The sequence below is a fragment of the Dromiciops gliroides genome, chromosome 5, assembly GCF_019393635.1.
Source record: "Dromiciops gliroides isolate mDroGli1 chromosome 5, mDroGli1.pri, whole genome shotgun sequence".
NCBI classification, from domain to species: domain Eukaryota; kingdom Metazoa; phylum Chordata; class Mammalia; order Microbiotheria; family Microbiotheriidae; genus Dromiciops; species Dromiciops gliroides.
The window spans coordinates 80626592-80646478 of record NC_057865.1 but is presented as its reverse complement, the minus strand read 5'-3'; the positions used below and the strand labels follow the sequence as shown (position 1 = coordinate 80646478).

Here is a 19887-nt window from a genome sequence, read left to right as displayed (position 1 = left end):
GGTTTCATTAAGCAAATAATAAGAAAAGGTTATTTCTAACTTCTAACAGTAGATCATGGTCGATATTAACTTTAAGGACATATAATGTGCTTATCAAAAAGGTGGTCATTTCAGCTTGATTTTTAAGACAAATTTCAAATGAAGTTGACAGGTTAGTAGTTAAAGTTTGGCACAACTTATAAACAAATAAAACCAAGAGAATCTCAGCTATTCAAAGGAAAGTCACAGTATTCATATCTTAAGGAAACAAAAATTTCTGTCTTCAGTATAGATGCCTTGATAGAAATGCCTTCCAGGAAGCTTTGTATCTATACACATCATCAAACAGGGAAAAAGTCATTCAAGTTATGTGTTATAGAGAAGCACACAAATTATTGGAGGGGGGAGGAAAAGAAGACCACAGATGAAAAATATACAAAACGGTTGAAGAGGTACTGTCCTATCACACTGTGAAATTAAGTTGATTAGTAAGAAAAAGCCTCAAGGAAGGGATTGGCTGCAATATGGAAGCTGATCACACTCATGATGACTTCTCAAAGAAAAATTAACTTCTCTCTGCTTCCTTACTGCCAGTTAAAAGTTGCCAAGTGCAACTCAACCTTCCTGCTTTTAGAAGTTTAACTTTCAAAAAAACATTATAAAGTAACGTCCTAATAGAAATTCCGCAAGAAAGCTGAAACCAAAAGACAAAGATTTTGTACAAAGGAAAAAAAAGGTCGCCTTATCTCAACTTCGGAACTTTACCCCACCTCTTAATGACGAAACGCGCACACTGACAGTTGTGTCTGACACAAACTTTTGGCAGCACCTCCTCGAAGGTCCATCTTTCGCTCCAGGCTGGTTGGAACCCCGGGGCACTCGGGAGTCACCGCGGCCCCTTCTCGGTTAGCAAACAGCTTCGCAGCCACATGTCGGCCCTGCCCCGGGCGGCCGGCCGCTCGCCCGTCTCACTGCCATTCAATCCCGGGAGGGGAAGACACTCCTAGCGCGGCGATGCGGCCCGATTCTACGACTGCCGGGATAACGAATAAAGTGACTGGGTTCCACTTCCGCCAACAGAACCAGTCGGGCGCACATTCCCGGTCCGTCCGTAACTGGATGCGCGACCACACGCCGAGCCTCGGCCAAGTCGCGGGCTTCCCTCGGCTTCCAGCCAGCAGCGGCGCGGCGGCCCCTAGTCGGAGCCCCCTCCCTTCGCCGCTCGGCGGCGTCCCCGGCCCCGCAATCCGAGGACTCGAGGAGCAAACACTAAAGGAGCGGCCGAGGCGCTGCGCTCCGCGGGTTGGGGGCGAGCGCTCAACTTCTAGAACCGCGGGGCGGAAGCGAAGCGGCCGAGGGGAGGGGAGAGCACGGCCCGCCGCACTGCAGGTCTGGGAGAAGCTGACACAGCGCGGCCTCGACCGGCCGCCGCCCCCCCCTCCACCCCCGTCCCCCGGGTGCCCGGAGAGAGAGCGCCCCGGAACCTCGGCGGCCACATGGCTTCCCGGCTCCGGGGCCCTGGCGGCTCCCAGGAGGTAGGCACGGTGCCGGGGCCAAACACAGACGCACCCCCGGGGCTCCGGCGCCCCGCGTCACGGCACTCCCGGAGATGCAGGGGAAGGCGAGGACCCGGGTGCGAGGATCACAGATTAATAGTCGGGGGAGCGCGGAGCGGGGGCCGCGGCCGCCGCTTGCCCCTGGACCCCGTAGCCTGCACCTCCTCGGGCCCGACCCCACGGGACCCGTTCGCCCAAGGGAAACGCCCGCAAAACCAAGCCGCCGGCCCGGCCGGGGCCCAGGGAGCAGCCTCCGGCAGGAAGATGGCGGCTCCGGTGACAGGAGCGCGACGGGCGGCGGCGGGTCCGAACGAGAGGAGGGCAGGTCCCCACCCTGGCCCCGGGGGCCCCCGACCCCCCTTCCCCCGCCCGGCCCCGGGATAGCCCCGGGCGGGAGGGGGAGCCGTACGCGAGCAAGGGAGTCTGAAAGGAGGGAGAGCCGAGGAGCCCTCGGGCTGAGCTCTCACCTGTCACAGCCGCCGCCGCTCCAGCTCCGGCTCCAGCTCCGGCTGCCGCCGCCGCTGCTCCTGCCCCTACTACTCCCGCGAATGCCGCCGCCGCCGCCCGACCCCGGCCACGGGCGCCTCCACCGCAGCCCCGGCTGCTCCCAGCGACCGCACCACACGCGGGGACCCGGGTGGGGGGAGGAGAGGGGAAGGGAAGGGGGAAGGAAGAGGCGGAGGAGCGGGCGGGCGCCGGGAAGGAGGGGGAGGGTGGGGTGGGGAGCGGTGCGGGCTGGGCGGCTGCAGCGGCGGCGGCGGCGACGGCGGACGCTTCCTCTTTCAGGCCCGAAAATGTCTCAACCTCGAGACTCCAAATCCCCAACGCTCCTTCCCGTTCGCATGAGAACCCACAGCCCCCCACTTCCGGGACCCCGGCGGAAGTCCCTCCCACTTTCCCCTCCCCACTCCTCCCTTTCGAATTCACCCATCCAGACCCAGAGACTGGCGGTCCCGGAGGCCGGGAGAGCCTTACGTCAAGTGTGAGGCGGCGCTTCCATTGGAGGACTTGCTCTCCCTCCCTTCCCCGCCCCCTCCCCACAGCCTAGTCCATTCTGGTACTCCGCGCGCACCCCCAGGCCGGCGCTTCTGATTGGAGCAGGGCCGCATGCCGTCGCCGAGCGGCCCCCTAGGCTATCCGCGAATTAGTCGCTGGGTCCCACCCCGTCCCCCCTCCCCAGCCGATCTGCCTTCCTCTCGCTGTGCGTCCCCTCCCCCCGCATCCTCCTCTCCGCGCGTCTCCTGGCGCGGCGCGCACGTGGCGGCTTGTAGCCCTTCCCGGCTCTCGTAGAGACCGTGGCGGGGGCTGGAAGGCGGCGGCAGTGGCGGCAGTGAGGGAAACTTCCTCCGCTGACTGCTGGCCCGATTTCGTAGGAAAAGAGGAACCCGGCGTCCTGGGCAACCCCAAGGTTGAGCCCACTCGAGCGGCCGACCGAAAACCGAAAGCGCCAGCCCGGTGGTTTTCCCGGCGGTCTCGCTACGTTTAAAAACTCTTGAGCTGGCGGGGCGGACCGGGGGCGCTGGGCCCACTCCGGTGCCACGGCCCGGCAGGCCCGGACAACGATCCGTGCCATCCTGAATCTGCCAGCAGAGCGGGGGGACCTCGAAGACGGGAGAGCCGGCCGCGCTTCGGGACCCCCGCCCGGCGCCTGTCGCCTTGAATTAGCCGTGAAGTGCACACACCCCGGTGTGGGGGTCGGCCGCCGGCTAGAAGTCCTGACCGAGGAACCTGGCGGAGGAAACGCGTTTTCTGTGGTCCAGGCGCTCGGCCCTGGTTTGGCCCCTTTGCGGTTTGCGCAGCCCGGCCAATTTGTCCCTCGTTCCTAAGCGTGGTCACTTTGCACGCGGAGGTTGCAGGGTAAAGAAGTGTCGGCTTCGAGCTCTGACCTCTCGTTACCTAGGATGCCTTTGCAAGTGAGCGAGGACATGCATTCCTTCTTCCGGCCACCCAGCCACAGCTTACTTCTTTTTCAGCCTTTCGGTTTTGCGACTCAAGTAGTCCCCAGAAACATTTAGGCCCTCATTCTCTTAAAGCCTGCGAAATCTGTTGGCCGATCTGCTGATAAAATAATTCCCTTTCATACAGCCATATAATCTCTTTCCATCTCCTTAATCCAGCATTTCTCAACCAGGTTGTGAATTAATTGGAGGAGACTGAGAAGTTGGAAGAAAATTACACAGACTGGTGTTGGGCTCAGAACAGCTGTTTGATATTGACTATAAGCAGTTCTATAAAACGACCTATTATTCTCCCTAGATAACCTTTTTCCACTCAATTGCCAGTTCTTGCTTTTCCCTCTGCCCTGGACCTAATCTCATTGCCTTTCTCCCTCTCCAGCCCCCCGAGTTACCTGTTCCCAAAAGAAAGTTGTCATAGGGCTCTTCCCTTCCCAAGAAGCTGAAGAGTCTGCCACAATTTCTTCCGTTTTGGAGCAGTAATGTGATACAAGGGGTGGAGCACTCTGAACTCGCCTAAGATGAAAAAGTTACAGAGAACTCACTCTAGGGAATACACACACATCTTCAGTGGAGTCCCCTTGCTCCCAAATACAACAAATCCCAGTGGTTTTCCATGGAAACGAAATTTCTTTAAAAGGCAGGTATGTTCAGTTTCCTAGTTTAGGGTTTCCACCTGGTTTCCTTTATGTTCATTCCAGTATTTTTATGGAGTAGTCTAAGAACTTGAACCATACAGTTTAAGACAGTGGGAGTGGAAAGGATTTTAGGAACCATCTATTTCAATCTTATTTTATAGTTAAGAAAACTCAAGTCTAAAGAGGTGAAGGTCTCCTGTGCCAAATCTCCCTTCCTCCAATCTTTTTATGACACCAAACGATTTCAGGGAAAGGTCAGTTGGGGGGGGGGAATGCTTTTCTAGATCACTCTAGAAGATTCCCTTTCACCCACACTAACATATGAATCTCTATAATTCTGAAATCCCTATTTCATATTTTGACCACCCTACTAATCCTTAGAAGATATGGCTTTAGAACTTGTCCTTGGGCTTGCACTTGACCAGCACTTGGGTGCTTGTCAAATTGAAGTGTGCAAAGGTTCACGGTTGTAATTATCACAGGCCTTGACCAAAAAAATTTTTTTAGGTCAAGTCATGCATTCCTTTAAGTTTTTATTCCTTTCAACTTTAAAGAGTCATCTTGATTTTGATTGTTTGACAGCTGAATAGCATATTCACAAAAATAATATTACTAGACAGCAATGAAGGAATGAAACTTCTGAAAAGAATTTGCCAGTCTTACTTCCCTGCCCAAATGTCCCAGCTTTGGTTGCCTCTACTTTTAGCCTGCCCATATTGTAAGCCACAGCCAAAGTAACTACCCATAGATTCCCCTTAGTAATATACAAAATTTTCTGTTTTGGTACTATTAAAATGTCAGCTTCAGCTCCTAAACAGGTCAATTTTTCACCTTTCTGCCTTCTACCAAAGCACTGTTACAGAGGAGTTCATGTGCAGATAGGTGGGCAAAAGGCAAGTATACTCTTCTAAATGACACTTAGTTTTTCAGATAAGTATTACCTCATTTGAAATTTTTTAAAAGATCAAAGTATTAAATAAAATAATTTTGTTTCCTAGAAATACATGACCAATTCCACAATAAATACATTGTCATATCCTGCACACAAAGATGAGGTCAGTGGTATATTTTTAGCATCAGTTTTTCTTTGTAGAAGTACTTTGACAATATTGCTGCCTCCCAGAATTTTTTCTGAAAATAGGTACATTATTTTCTCTTCCCAACCATCTCCCATGTTTATGTTCCCATTTCTTTCTTGCCTTATCCATGCCTTGGGAAATTCATTGAGAAGTTCTTATCCTGGGGCAGCTAGCAGTGGATAAAGCACCAGCCCTGGATTCAGGAGGACCTGAGTTCAAATCCAGCCTCAGACACTTGACACTAGCTAGCTGCGTAATCCTGGGCAAGTCACTTAACCCTCATTGCCCTCAAAAAAAAGAAAAAAAGTGCATTATCCCCATTGCTCAGAAATTTTTGTTTACAGAACTAGTTAATAGTCAAACATTTATTAAGTGCCTGCTATGTCCTAGGAACTGCTAAGCACTGGAGATACAAATAATTTTTTTTTAAAAGACAGTCTCTTCCCTCAAGAAGCCTGAAATCTAATGGGAGAATATAACAAACAAAAGGAGGCTGAAAAGAAGAGGGTTTGAAAGAGGGGATGGGAAGGTACCCAACATGGGGCATGGAACAGAAGTCCCAAGGTATTGCAGGTAGTGCAGCCGGAGGAGGACTGAGATGTCTGAGCTGAAGTTTCTCCTTAATTGAAGTTCTCAAGGTCATGGCCCCACCTCTCCAGTTCGAGAGGTAGCAATGCCAATAGCAAAGTGTTAAATGTGGAGTTATGATGAGAAGCTTACTGTGTTAGAATTAAATAGAGATATGCTAGATATAGTGACAGGTTTCATCACAATTCAGGATTTAAAATTCCTTTCATTTAAGTATCACTTCATACTTTTCACTTTTTTATTTTTTTTAGTAATATATTTTGCAGGAACCTAAGCATAGAGTTTATTTATTTGTTTTTGCAGAGGAATGAGGGTTAAGTGACTTGCCCAGGGTCACACAGCTAGTAAGTGTCAAGTGTCTGAGGTCAGATTTGAACTCAGGTCCTCCTGAATCCAAGGACAGGTGCTTTATCCACTCCCCCCCTCCCCCCAACCCCCCAGCATAGGAACTACGAAATCCCTGAAAATAGGAGGAAAGCAGCTGTTTTTGAGATAATTGGGGTATATCATTTGAAGCAAGGGAAAGAATCCATTAAGAACCTACTATGATGTCTCATGGGGCAGCTAGGTGGTGCAGTGGATAGAGTGCCCCCCCTGGAAGTCGGGAAGATTCATCTTGCCTGAGTTCAAATGTGGCTTCAGACATTTACAAGTTGTGTGCCCCTGGGAAAGGCACTTCACCCTGTTTGCCTCAGTTTCCTTATCTGGAAAATGAGCTGGAGAAGGAAATGGCAAAACACTCTAGTATCTTTGCCAAGAAAACCCCAAATGGGACCTCAAAAAGTTGGACACAATTACAGAAGAACTGAAAAACTATATAATGTCTCATAAGATGGTGTGGAGGTGACCTTGGATTCTCCAAGGCTAAACTAACAGACCACAGACTATTTAGCAAGACTTCCAAATCTGGAAAAGTTTCATATATCCACCTAATGATGTCCGTTGTTGGAGGACCAATCTAGCTACCAGGCTCATCATCAGATCTGCCCTACAGCCAATCACTATTACAATTTCCTTTTATAAAGAATTCATGGATTTTTTTCACTGCAACATTTCTTTAAGATGATCCACTAAGGCACAGTGGAATTGGAATCTTTGGTAGAAGAATACCCAAACCTGTGAAATTGTAGATTTCACACTGAAGAATTCAAGATGAAATATAAGGAAGTATTAAGTGGACATAGGATGGTAACTTTGGATCTAGCGAAATGGATGGAATAGGCAAAATATCTTTGGTTTCTTATCGAATAAATGAGATACTAATACTATGTATTGTAGAATCTCATCACAGAAAATTATGCAGATATTTAACTTTCTGCTTTTACTATTAGAGTATTATTTGTACAGTTATATGCTTTTGTGGCCCAGTTCATTTTCTGCAGTAGAATCTTACAGAGTAGGAATTCTCTTAATCTAGTAGTGACCACCCCATTTAATTTCTTCTAATATTAAAAACAAGGCAGTTCATTTCAATATAAGTACCTATGTGCCTAGCACCGTGTTTGGTGCTATAGCACAGTTTTTCAGAGCAAATCTTCAAAATGAAAGGAAGTTAAAACAGCAATTTTTTTTTTTCATACAGAGAGGAGTTAAGTGGATGGTCTTATCACATTATGCTTTGGACCCAAGTTATTAGCCTTAACAACAGACCAAGGGCATGGAGTGTGGTCAAAAAGTATCAAAACTACATGGTATTTAAAAAAAAAACTACATACATGATATAGCCCAAAAGTCCTACTGCAGTTTTAAGACTAGTTTTAAAAGACACTAAAACTTTTGGAACACCCTGTATTTGGTGAAATTCCTGTTAGGCTTAATAGCTAAAACACGCATATATACATATAAATACATATGTGTGTGTGTATGTATATATATATATATAGAGAGAGAAAGTATGTTAATTATATATTCTGTGGTAAGCAGGACAATACCTAGAAGGGCTAAGAAAGGGAAGGGGTTTAGGTTGTAAATCACATCCTTGTAGAAATTGTCTAGTCCTACCCCGCCTCCTTAGATGAGGGAAACAGGTCCTGAGGTGAAAAGTGTAGTGCCCATGGTAGCCCAGACTATAGCCCTCAGAGCAGGGTTGTGAGTCCAGATATGATGACACAAATTCCAGTATACCATTGTTGATCCCACTACATAATGCTGTATTGAAAACTATGTCAGGCCTTTCCTTTTGAAAGGGAGATGAGTTCACAGTCAAGTTCAAGTCATTTAAGGAATAGAGAGTGTAGTTCACCAGGGATGAAAAGCAGCAGAAGAGAGAGGCCTCTGGAAAACAAGAGGAATGAGGCAGTAAGAGTAAATCCACCTCTAGCCCCACCCCAAGAAGCTGCTAACTCCTGGGTCACCCACAATAGACTGGCAAATGAAATTATTCCATTTTGCGTTACAGATTATAAGGCCTATAGAAATGAGATAATTTAGAGGTGAAGTCATTGAATGCTTCCCCCAAGGAGGCTTTGTTTTTAAAGGTACAGAAAGGATTCCTTTCCCCGTGGTTTCTCAGTAGCTGCTTTCTCCATTCATTTCTTTACTCCCTCAGATTTATGATGAGAGCACTAAAGTCAGCTCAAACCAAGGACAAGACCTTACCTAGGGACTTGAAGAACTTGCCATTATTATTCACCTGCCTCTTAAATGTCCGAGAGTATTTTTTTGACACAGAAGAAATGGAAGATCAATTATTAAGAACATAAACAATCCAATATAAGCTGTTAACAAAACAACAAAAATCCAGCCACAGTACCAGACAAACTAACCTGATGTAGTAATCAAAGATAAAGTAGTTCATTTTAAGCAAATCACAAGGAGCCTATTAGGTCAAGAAAGGGAGACAGAAATAACAATGGGCTTTTACTGTACATATTAGTTATAGCAACAATAAAAAAAAATTGGCTACTTATGTATGACAGGAGGGAAAGTTTTGTAGGTCATAATGATCTTTTCACCCACACCAATGTTTACAGAGATTAACAGCACTTGCAATGTCATCTTTGAATAGTAATTGTAGCAAATATTAGAAATGTATTACCCATCCATTCAGAGTTTATCCACAGAGTGTTTTCAACATCCATATTACTTTCAACAACCATTCCTTAGCCACAAATCTTATTTCAGGATTGACAGTTAATATGCTCTACACTGAATCTTTGTGAGTCTGTTCTGTTAATTAAAAAAAAACTATCTAAAATGGCATGTTGGCAGAAATACTTAAATTTGTTTTAAAATTGTCTTGCATCCCGGCTGGTTGATCAGGAAAAACAATGCACTAAGTGGCTCTTGCTGGGCTTTGATGGAACCTGGGGATTCTGGGAGGTGGAGGGAGGGAGGGAGCAAATGCCATGCACGGGACACAGAGGGAGAAAGGGAATGTTGTTAAAAGCAGTAGGAGAGCTATTTTGGCTGAACTATAGAGTATGTGAAGGGTAGTAGTGTTTAACAACGCCTGGAAATCTGGGAACCGTGTTAAGGAGGGAGGAATGGGGATGATATCAAGGAATTTTTAAATACAGCGTAGTGGGTAAAGAAACTTACTGTCAATGGTCTGTTTCCTCAGGAAAATATGATTTTAGGTCCTCTGCTGAGAAGTTGAGGGAAGTATAGGTAGGGAGGGGAGAAAGGAGAAGAAAAGGTTTCTAACTTACTGTGGTGATAACCTGATCAAATCATTAACTTTTCAGTACTCCAAAGCAACTCTCTAATGGAGACTTGATGAAATCATAGGTCTTAGACCAAAAGAAAAAAAATCGGTCTTGATGGTTGCATTTTACATAATATAATTATATGCATGTATTTATTACTTTATATGATAAATAGTCTATTCAGTTATTCAGTTGTTTACTTTTGAACTGAATACTCAGCACAAATAACACGTTCACATTTTTATAACATTAAATCCAACTTCGCTTTCCCTCTAGAGTTTCTTATTTAAGAAAATATTGAGCCCTTATCTTCAGAGTATTTTAGCAACTTTCGCTTCTCAGATCAACTCTTGGTAAGTTAAATATCCTTTTTTTTTTAAAGCGTGAGGAAAGGAAAGTTTAATACTTTGCTTAAAGCTAGAAAAGAAAACTACTTTGACCTTCTTGACATAATTTTAAATTTTAATGGAATGGGATAAGTAAATAATCGGGGTGGGGCGGTGTTAAAAGAAAAAGAGAATAATCAACTAACTGTGCCGGGCACTGTGTTAAGCTTTCATTTGATTAGAGTTAGTTTGGTGTTGTGGATAGAGGGCTCACCATAGAATCCCAGTACACCTGCTCCTTATGTCGGCCAGTATCGCTTAAATTCACTTAAGTCACTGAACTTCATAGTGCCCCAGGCAACTCTGTAATCAACCAATTAATCATTAAGCATCTATTAAGTGCGGCTCTAGGTTAAGCTCTATGGCTACTAAGACAAAGGTAAAACTCTCTAACTTCAGGGAATTTGCATTCATTCTAATGGGGGAGATAAAACCATAGTACATAAACAATCACACAAAGTAGACACTAGGATTCCTAGAGGAAGACCCAGCAAAGTGGACCTTTCAAGAAAGCCTTCCAAAGAAAGTGGCTCTTGAACCGAGTCTGGAAGGAAACCAGGAATTCCAAGAAGCAGAGATGAGAAGAAAGAACCTTCCAGTTTTGACAAAAGACAGTGCAAAGACGCCTAAAGGTAAGATGAAGAGGGTGAAGACCTGCTGGTAAGGCTGGACCTGGGATCATGTATATAATCTCAAGAAAAGGTAATGGAGGCTGGGTCATAAAGAGGTTTTAATTCCCATTCATAGACTAAGGAGTGATGTTGTTTGTCCTTTGTTTCCAAAGAGGACCAGGGGACTTATGAAAATTGCCATCCATCTATGGAGAAAGAACTGATGGTATCTGAAAACAAAAAGAAACATATTTTTTTTGATAGTTCCTTAATCTGAAGTTTTGTTTTTGTCTGTTTTCTTTCACAACCTGGCTAATGCATGACTACTCATGTATGTATAACTTATATTGAATTGCTTGAGTTCTGAGGGGGGTGGGGGAGAGGAAGAGAAGTTGGAACACAGAGTTTTAAAAAATTGATGTCAAAATTGGTTTTTACATGTAATTTGGAAAAAATAAATTCTAAACAAAGAGGACCAAGGATCAGAGGGTGATGTCATGACTTGAGTGTGAATTGGGTTTAAATGGGGTGGAGTTGTACAAGTTGTCAGCCTCATGCTTTCAGAGTCAGCAAAATCCATTGACAAAAGTCAGGATGACTGACGATGGCATCTTCAATATCTGACCAAGCTCTAAGTGCTCCACAGAGCTTCAGCCATTTTTATGATCATTGGAACACAGTGTTCTCATCTGTCTGTTCCAGAAGTTTTCACATGCTTGGGATAGATATCCCCCTAACTCACCAGCAGATTTGAGGGCTGACAGTTACCTTCAACCTGGTTCAGACTGTCTGCCTAGACAGTTTTCCAGGGTGAGGCCACTGCCCATGCTACATCTTCCAGAAGCCACAGGTGAGAGCTGGGTGAAAGGTGAACACCAAAGGTGGATAAGCAGCCCTGAAAAGGGTTTAGCAAGTCCTTATACTCAGGATGCTAAGTCATCCCTGAACACCCCATACACCCCAAGGAGTGACATAGTCCTGAGCTTTAGGAAAAACAATTTCAGATCCAAAACCACAGATTGTGTAATGATTGCTGGTGAAACTTGCACTGGTAGAGAAAGTTACCTCAAATCACAGAAATCACAAGTTCTGGGAGAAAAAATGTAGGTGCCACTAACAAACTTACCCTGTACTCCCACCACCAACTATACACTCGTAACATTATTTGAGCAGTGTAGTTAGAACTTCAGAAACTATGGTCCTAGGGAATATTCTTGAAATGTAATGGGCAGATTTTAATGTAAAACCAAGTTTAAGAAATTTATAAGCATACACACACATATTTGGGCAACTTTCATCTATGTCATTAGTTCTATATCATTAAAAATTAAGAAATGTATGCAACGGCTACATCTTTTACAAGCAAAAATGCTTGAATGGGAGTTGAGAGGGGTACAAGTTCAAAATTGCTCCTCTGGAATTTACTACAGTCACTACAGTCACAACCTCTCTGAGCTTCATTTTTTTTTTCATCTGTAAAATGAGGATATTGCAAAGCGATGTTGGGGAGAATTAAAAGAGACAATTTCTCTAAAGGTCTTTGCCAACCTTAAAGTGCTATGTAAATATCATCATATGTTTGATAAATATACTAGTAATTTTAAAATGAAATCTATTTTTCCTTGTACTTTAATGTAAAACATAAGTAAAAACTGATGTTATTTTTCAAAAGAAAAGAAAATATTTTGACCCATTCCTGATCTCCTTATTGGATCAGTTTTGTCTGCTTTTTCTTCACCTACCAGTCTTCACCACATGGCCTGCCACTTTAATGTTTTACTAGCTACAATAATAATAATAACAGTGATAATGTCTAACATTTATATAGCACTGTGTGCCAGGCACTGTGCTAAGTGCTTTACAATTCTTACCTCAATTTTATTTTGATCCTCACAATCACCCTGGGAGCTAAGTGTTAACCTCATTTTTCAGATAAGGAAATAGAAGTAAACTGAGGGTTAAGTGACTTGCCCAGGGTCACACACATATATTTGAACTCAGGTCTTCCTGACTCTAGGTTCAAAGCTCTAACCACTGTACAGCCTCATGGGATCCTAGCATTCCTCAAGGGAGGGTGGTATCCCTACCATCTCTTGTTTTTCTGACCATCAAATTCTCCTTAAGATTGCCTCCCCCCATCTGATTCTTCAGCTCCTGCTCCAGGGCTTTTGTGTGACTGAAGAAAAATTTTTAAATCTAACAATCTTACCCACAACAAATTCATAATAAACAGCCTCAAGCTGGACTGTTGCTGTAATTTGACAATTCTACTCTAGCCTTATGGATTCCCTGTTTCATTTCTCAGCAAGTCAATTTTGACTGTTCCAGACCATTTTTCCTTCTCTTCCCACCTCCAATGGCACCCCCAGCCAACAGATGACCAAACCTACTTCACAGACCAGTGGCTGTGAGCTCCTTTCCTCCATTCTTCGAAACTTGAAGGATATTAAGATGTAGCTCTAAAAGGGACTTTAAGAATCAAATTGTCTCATTTTACAGGTGATAAAAATGAGACCCAGAAAGGAGAAGTATTTGAATAAATGAAAGTGACCTACCCAGGGTCACACAACTTATTAGTGGCAAAGCTGGGGTTCAAAACTGAGTCTTGAGATTTCTGGCTGAGTACACTTTTCACAACATTTTGCTGCCTCTACTTCTAATGAGCAGTCTGCTTGCATTACCTCTCTCTCTCTTTTTTTTTTAAACCACCCATTCAATGCATAGCCCACTACATTCTGGCTTACACACACACACACACACACACACACACACACACACACACACACACACACACACACACAATCCTGCAAAGAATATCGAGCTATCATACCTTAATCTTAAAATATGACTGTACCTATAATTTACCATCACATATTTCTTTCCAGGGAAGATATTCCTATTCTCCATTGTGGGTGAAATACCTCCTTTTTGCACACTTGGACATGAAATGTTTAATATTTTTTTGCTAGCAAGCTTCAGTCAGTGTCCATTCCGGCTTAACTCCAATTGGCTAACATGTGCTATTTGCTATATTCAATTCAGCCTTCAAACTAGTTTCCATAGATATATTCGTTGGGGGTCCATGGAGGGGCAGTGATAGGAGGCTTCACTTATCCAATTCTCCCCACTAGGAATTTCTATGGATTCTTCAAGGCTAGTTTAAATCTCACCTTCTTCATGAAACCTTTGATATTCATTCTTGTTTACACTAAAGTCTCTTTTCTCAGAACAAATAGAACACTTGATAATTTAGCATTTGTACGAACTCATTTTGGCACTTAATTTTTTAAAAGGGAAATGCAGCCTTGTCTCCTCCATTAAACTTGAAAGCTCTTTGAAAGGCCTATTTTTAATATTTCTGTATCCCTCATAGTGCCATCAACCCATTTCCTTCTCTCTGCTCGCCTATTATCCTAGTGCTCAAGAAGTCTAATCTCTACCCATTGTACACTCTTGATTCCATTCCTTCCCACTTTCGAACCTTACCTCAGTGGTCATCCTCTCACTCATGCTTCTTCACTTTTTCCCCTCTGGTGGTTCCATGCCATCTGCTTACAGACATGCTCAGCTCTCCCCACTTCTAAAAAGGAACTTCCTTTGACCTTTTCCATTCAGGTTCTGCTCCATTTCTCTTCCCTCCTTCATTTTAAAATTTCTTAAAAAGCTTTCTGTATCCTATGCCTTCATTTTCTCACTACTCCACAATTTTGCATTTGGGCTTGAGCCAGCATTATTCTACATAAACATCTCTTTTAAAGGACTTTCTAGTCACTAAATACAGTGCCTTTATTTTTTAAGGTCTTATTCTCTCTCTCTTCTAGTGTTTGATGTTGTTGACTATGTAGTTCCGGCTCTTCCCTTTTCCCTGAGCTTTAATTTATTCAAGTTCTTCCCTTACCTATCAGACTCTTCACTGGTTTCTTGTCCTCCGAGTGACCCTTTAACATTACCCCTAGTGTCTGTCCTTGGTCTGATTCTCTTCTCCCTTAGCAGTTATAACCTCTCTGGGATTGAACTACTACTTCATGCATATGAATTCCTGATCTGTATCTCTCTTCCGAATTCCAAGCCCTTATTTACAATTATTAATGGGACCCCTCTACCTGGCTATTTCACCAGCACCTCAAATTCATATGTCCCAAACTAAGCTTATTATCTTTTCTCTTAAACCCTTCTCATCTTTCTGAGTTCACAGTTCCTCGGTTTCTATTTATGGCACCACTATTCACTCTGTCTCCCATGTTGTGACTTCTCTTCGCACTCACATCCAGCTCCTACATTAGATCCCCATTTCTCTACACTCACTTTCCCCACCTAATTCTGGTGTCTGTAACCTGGGGTTCCCCTTGACTTTTCTATTTTATGCAGCTACCATCCTAAGCTCTTTAGCCTCCACTGTCTTCCTGCCTCTACTTTCTCTCCATTCCAAACCATCCTTCATATTTTAGTCAAATAGTTTTTCCTACTCTTAGATCTAGTGATTTCACTCCTCTGCTCAAAAATCGTTGATGGCTTTCTATTGTCTACCTAGTATAAAGTTCACACTCCTCTGTTGTACCCTCAGTGTCCTTCACCATATGTCACTCCCTTCTTTTCTAGTCTCTTAACATATTACACTTCTCCATTCACTCACCCTTTACCTACTTATTTTTCAAGGGTCACATTAAATGTCACCTCTTCCATGAAGCATTTCCTAGTCCCACAGGCCCCCAATCTATTCTTCTAGAGACCTGACATTGTTCCTCATTTTTTTAAAACTGCAATTAATGTAAATAGAGAAGGCCCAGACTTCTGACTGAACCAATCACAGGTAAAAATGAGGTGGGAATATGTTCTTTCATTAGTTTGGGTGGAGGGCATTTCTTTTCTTTTTTTTTTGTGAGGCAATTGGGGTTAAGTGACTTGCCCAGGGTCACACAGCTAGTAAGTGTCAAGTGTCCGAGGCTGGATTTGAACTCAGGTCCTCCTGAATCCAGGGCCAGTGCTCTATCCACTGCGCCAACTAGCTGCCCCTAGGGCATTTCTTTGATCATGAACAGATAGCCTCACACAGGAAATACTTTGGATCAAGATAATCAGTATCACCTTGTAAGGCTTTGGATAAAAAACAACAGGCTAGTCTAGTAGTTGAATAGCTCTAGCCAAGCTCCAGAGAGGAAATTATTGGGGAGAGGGAGACTGGGATGGGGACAGGGAGCCCAAAGCAATAAGTCAGGAAAGACCTTGATTAGTCTCTCTCTCTCTCTCTCTCTCTCTCTCTCTCTCTCTCTCTCTCTCTCTCTCTCTCTCTCTCTCTCTCTCTCTCTCTCTCTCTGTCTCTCTCCTCTCTCTCTTCCTGCCCCCCTCTCTCTCTCTCTGAAACTTGTCGGTTTGGGAGATCTATTAAGGCCATCAGAGAGGTCTTGCAGCAACCAGTTCCCATGGCAGTGTCCCTGGAGAAAAGGGGCTTATTTCAGCATTTGCATTGGGAATTTAAAGACACCTTGAGAACAAATGACACACTGAGGAAATACAGGTTCAGGATGCTATAAGGGAACCCATCCTTGGAGTCCAGACAGAAGTGAGCTATACCATAAAGGAACTTCATGAGGAAGTCAGGAAGGAAAGAACCCCCAGTAACTGAGTCACCACTTTGCCATACATACTTCCTGTAGTGTAACCTCACCAACACTATACTTTAAGTCTGTGGATCCTGTGTATATTTTTGAAAGACCCCAGACTTTGGGGAGAATTGTTTCTTGCCCCAACTGTTCTTACAATATCCACTCAGTAAATGCCCTCTCCTAAAAGCTGAGTGATGCTACTGGCTGATAATGGGAAGTTTACTGGATAGAGGTTTTTTGAGCAAAGGTGTTTTAAAAAACCCATCCTTGTCAGGGTCACCCTGCTATAGGGAAGAAGTAGTAACTATCTTCTGGGGACTCAGCCCAACAGTGAGAATGGGAGCTAGGGAAAGAACTCCGGGGCGGGGTGCTACATAGATGATATTTTTGTATTGTATATCTTTTTTATTATTGTAGATTTGCTTATAAGCTCTGTGAGGGTATCTTATCCAAGCTTTGTGGGTTCCCTTTGTATGCTCTACACACAATAAATAATAAATGTGTGTTATTGTATTGTTACATGTTATTTTCTCTTTTATTTTATTTATTTATTTATTTATTTTTAGTGAGGCAATTGGGGTTAAGTGACTTGCCCAGGGTCACACAGCTAGTAAGTGTTAAGTGTCTGAGGCCAGATTTGAACTCAGGTACTCCTGACTTCAGGGCTGGTGCTATATCCACTGCACCACCTAGCTGCCCGTTACATGTTATTTTAAGGTGTCTGAATTTATTTTATAAAGGGATCCCCAAGCATACAAATAGGTTGTATCATGAAAGTTTGCTTGAAAGTCAGTCATTTAGGGGAAGCTAGGTGGTTCAGTGGATAAAACACTGGCCCTGGACTCAGGAGGACCTGAATTCAAATCCAGCCTCAGACACTTGACATGTACTAGCTGTGTGACCCTGGGCAAGTCACTTAACCCTCAATGCCCCCCCCCCAAAAAAAAGTCATTTGGAACCCAGAAGCATTTTCCCATAGAAGATAATGTGAGAAAAAATAGTTAGGTCCTTAATCCAGTCCACAAAATCTATTCCCATCTAAATATCCTTGAAGGTCTAGCATTCTTTAAACAGTACCTCAGCAAAAACTAACTATCATGTATGACAATGGGAAAATGAATTCAAATTTCAAGCTTGGTTTGTCAAGAACACATGAATGAATGAAGTACTTTTTGTTTACTGTGATCCAAGCACTATGCTAAATGGTGGAAATTGGATATGTATGTATGTACACATATATTTTTTATTCATTCATTCATTCATTCAATAAGAATAAAGATCTTGCCAGGCTGGGTGAGGGGGTTAGGGAAGAGAAACAGAAGGGCAGTCATTTCTTGGTCTTGTGTCAGGTCATCACTTACTCTTTTTTTTTTCCTCATGCCAGAAATTCACATACCTCTTGAAGTGCCTTCCTTTGCTCCCAACAACAGTGTGCTGCCTCTCTGTCCTAGTTGGACCAGAACACTGTCTCATTTCTTTTCTATTGTTCTCTCCTTAAAGAAAGTACATAACCTACTTGAAATTTGCTGAGATTTAAAAAAAATTAAGGGTCCCTCGTATTTTTCCTCTCCCTCCCTCTTTTCATTTAAATCTTGTTAGAAAAATGAAATTGCACATAGATGGTAAAGATCCCTGGATACACTAAAGATTAAAGTGAATTTTTCCCCCCATAGGAAATTCCATTTCAGTTCAATAAACACTAAACACTAGTGGAGGGGGAGGGGAAAGTAAAGATGAATAAGACTGTTCTTACACTACAGAGGTATAGTTCATACACAAATAACTGCAACACAAAATAATTGCTCACATTTGGGAAGGACATTAAATTTTACAATGCACCTTATTCATAGCAACCCAATGAGGTACATGATGAAGACATCATTATCCCCATTTTACAGATGATAAAGCAGGATTAAAAGAATGGAGTAACTGGGCCATTGGCCAGTCCTAGTAGCAAAACAAGGATGTGAGCCCTAGTCTTCAGGTTCCAAGTATGGTGCTTTATACTGTAACTAGGAAAAATGTGTAAGTTCAAATAAAAGATTTTCTCAGGTCCAGGAAGAAAATATCATTTACAACTGAAAGGTTTATGGAGCTATATGGAGATGGTAGCTTTGGGGTTTAATTGGGTACCAGGGCCCTACTGACAACACAGGTATGAAGCCTTAACAGAGGGAAAGACAGAGGCATTGCTTGTGAATAAGAGTAGCCCATGTTACATGTTACAGAACCTTGAGATTCAATCTGAGATTCTATTCCCACTTGCTCCTAATTCACAGAATCTCAAAGTTGATAAGGACCTCACAGATTAAGGTAGTCTGACTCTGCACTGGCCAAGATCCCACTGTCTCCTGAGAAGCCCCATTCTGCTTGTTTGTTTGCTTGTTTTTGTTTGTTTTTGTTTTTTCAGGGCAATGAGGGTTAAGTGACTTGCCCAGGGTCACACAGCTGGTAAGTATCAAGTGTTTGAGGTCGAATTTGAACTCAGGTCCTCCTGAATCCAGGGCCAGTGCTTTAACCATTGCACCACCTAGCTGACCCCTGCTCCATTCTGTTTTTGACATTCAGCTTCAATCTGCCTCTTTGTAACTTCTAGCCATTGTTCCTAATTGTTTCTTCTAGAGCCATGCAGAATGAGGCTAATTCTACTTCCACGTGGCAGCTTCTCAAATACTCGGAAATCATTATCATGCCTCAACTTACCCCCTAGTCTTAATTTTTTTTCAGGTTCAACATGCCCAATTCCTTTAACTCTTTCTCATGTGGCATGACCTGAAGGGTTTTTTTTTTAATCGTCATTGTCCATCATCCTCTGAATAATCTTGTTTATAAATATTTTTCCTAAAATGTGGTGCCAAAAACTGTACAAACCATTGGCGATATGATCTGGCGGAGGGGAGGGCACAGCAGTACTCATCCTGAACAAGACACCTTTCTTTCTTTCTTTCTTTCTTTTTTTTTTTTTGGTGAGGCAATTGGGGTTAAGTAACTTGCCCAGGGTCACACAGCTAGTAATTGTTAAGTGTCTGAGGTCGGATTTGAACTCAGGTCCTCCTGAATCTAGGGCTGGTGCTCTATCCACTGTGCCACCTAGCTGCCTCAAGACACCTTTCTTAATGCAAATGATATTAAGGCCACATTCACTTTTTTTGGCTAACAGATCACACTTGTGTTGAGCTTGCAGTACATAAAAGTCTCCTAATCTTTTTCAGATAACCTGCATTCTAACCAAGGCTGCCTTATTTACAGAATTTATTTTTTTTAACCCAAGTGTAAGACTACATTTATTCCTATAAATTCCATCTTGTTAAATTTGGTGCAATATTTTAGTCTGTGGGAATCTTAAAACCTTGACTCCATTATCTAACACATTGCTGATCCTTTCCAATTTGGGGCTGACTTGGACTTTTATATATACTATCTTTGCCTTTATTGAAATCATTGAAAAACTTCAAACAGAACACATCCCTGGGGAGATCCCACTAGGCATAGAACCACTGATGACTCTTCCTCCTGTCCAGTCATCTAACCAGCTTCTAATCCACTTAATTGTGCTACCCCCAACCTCTATATCTCCATCTTGTCTCCAAGAATAGTATGACAGACTTTGTTAAATGCTCTGCTAAAATCTGGCCTAACCATGCCTACAATATTCCCCTGACCTACCATTCTAATAAAGGAAAAAAGGAAATGAACTTAAAAGAAGAATGAGAAAAAAGGAAGATAAGGAATGAGAAAAAAAGAAAGAAAAAGGGAAATGAGTTTAGGTTATCATGAGCCATTCTTGATGACATCATACTGCCTTTTTGTGATCACCTTCCTTTTCTGGCTTTTTCTTAATATAT

The 19887-nt window shown here is 43.3% G+C and overlaps 1 protein-coding gene across 3 annotated transcripts in view; it reads right to left on the bottom strand.

The window, feature by feature from the left end:
• The window catches only part of LARP4B (La ribonucleoprotein 4B), a 206483-nt gene that overhangs the window by 140702 nt on the left and 45894 nt on the right, over positions 1-19887 (bottom strand). Inside the window, exon 1 of one of the 3 annotated variants that reach the window (XM_043965353.1) lies at positions 3886-4035. The exons of 1 other annotated variant lie outside the window; for it this stretch is intronic. The gene's annotated coding sequence lies outside the window, so the exon portion shown is untranslated. Of the gene's footprint in view, positions 1-2002; positions 2136-3885; positions 4036-19887 lie in introns of those variants that run through there. One more of the 3 variants, XM_043965351.1, reaches the window with a different exon arrangement.